At 34.9% G+C, this 1287-nt stretch overlaps 1 pseudogene; it reads left to right on the forward strand.

Moving 5' to 3' along the window:
* Nucleotides 1–415: 415 nt before the first annotated feature.
* On the forward strand, nt 416–511 carry LOC119474118 (annotated as a pseudogene).
* Nucleotides 512–1287: the final 776 nt, after the last annotated feature.

Consider the following 1287-nt stretch of genomic DNA (forward strand, 5'->3'; position numbering starts at 1 on the left):
TGGTGAAACCCCGTCTCTAAAAAAAAAATAAAAAAGGAAAATAGACCAACATAATAAAGCCATATGTACCTATTGCCCAGCTTCAATAATTATTTACACTCTGCTATTCTTTTTTTATGAATCCTTCCCCACCCCCTAAATTCTCACATTTTTTCTTTTATCATGGAGTATTTTAAAACAAATCCCAGTCATCATATTTCTCTACCTATAAATACTTCAGTATGCTTCCCTAATGCATAAGAACTTGAAAAATAAACATAACAGTAACATTGGCATGCCCTCAAAGAATAATATTTAATATCCAGTCCAAGTTTAACTTTTCTTGATTGTCTGAAGAGTATTTATGGCTGTTCAAATAAAAATTCAAACAGTGCAGACATTACATATTTTACATATTCTCTTAAGTCTGTTTTGTGCTCGCTTCGGCAGCACATACTAAAATTGAAAGGATATAGAGAAGATTAGCATGGCCAAGGAATACATGCAAATTTGTGAAGCATTCCAAAATAAATTAATTTATTTATTAAAATAATAATTATTATTATTATTTGAGATGGAAGCTCACTGTATCCCCCAGGATGGAGTGCAGTGGCACAATCTTGGCTCACTGCAACCTCTGCCTCCTGGGTTCAAGTGATTCTCCTGCCTCAGCCTCCCAAGTAGCTGGGACTACAGGCACGCGCCATGACACTTGGCTAATTTTTGTATTGGTTTTGTTTTCATTTTTGAGTAGAGATGGGGTTTCACCATGTTAGCCAGGCTGGTCTTGAACGCCTGACCTCAGGTGATCCACCCACCTCAGCCTCCCAAAGTGCTGTGATTACAGGGGTAAGCCACCATGCTCATCCTAAAATTAAAATTTTTTAAAAAAATTCTATTTTAATGTATGACAGTTCCCCTTCCCTTGTCTTTCCTCCCTTTCCTAATGTCATGATACCCTTTCTGGTATCATGAATTAACTTTGTAAAATGGTATGTGTTCATTGAAAAAGGCTGTTTGTCCTGTTGAATTTCTTACATTCAAGATTGGGCTGACAGTTTTCTCCTGGTGTCATTAATGGGTTATGCAATTGCCCATATTTCCTGTAAGCTGGTAGTTTGTTGAAGAGACTAGATTAAATTCAGGTTCAAGTTTCTTTTATTTTTTATTTGTTTTTAATTTTTTCTTCTTAAGTTTTACATATATATATATATATGCAAGGTTAGACCATAGGTGGTACAGTAACTTACTTTTAAAATAAACTGTATAGCTGATTTATTGAATGGGCTGAGTTGGTTATTATAATCA

The sequence above is a fragment of the Cebus imitator genome, unplaced genomic scaffold (assembly GCF_001604975.1).
Source record: "Cebus imitator isolate Cc_AM_T3 unplaced genomic scaffold, Cebus_imitator-1.0 Scaffold212, whole genome shotgun sequence".
NCBI lineage: Eukaryota > Metazoa > Chordata > Mammalia > Primates > Cebidae > Cebus > Cebus imitator.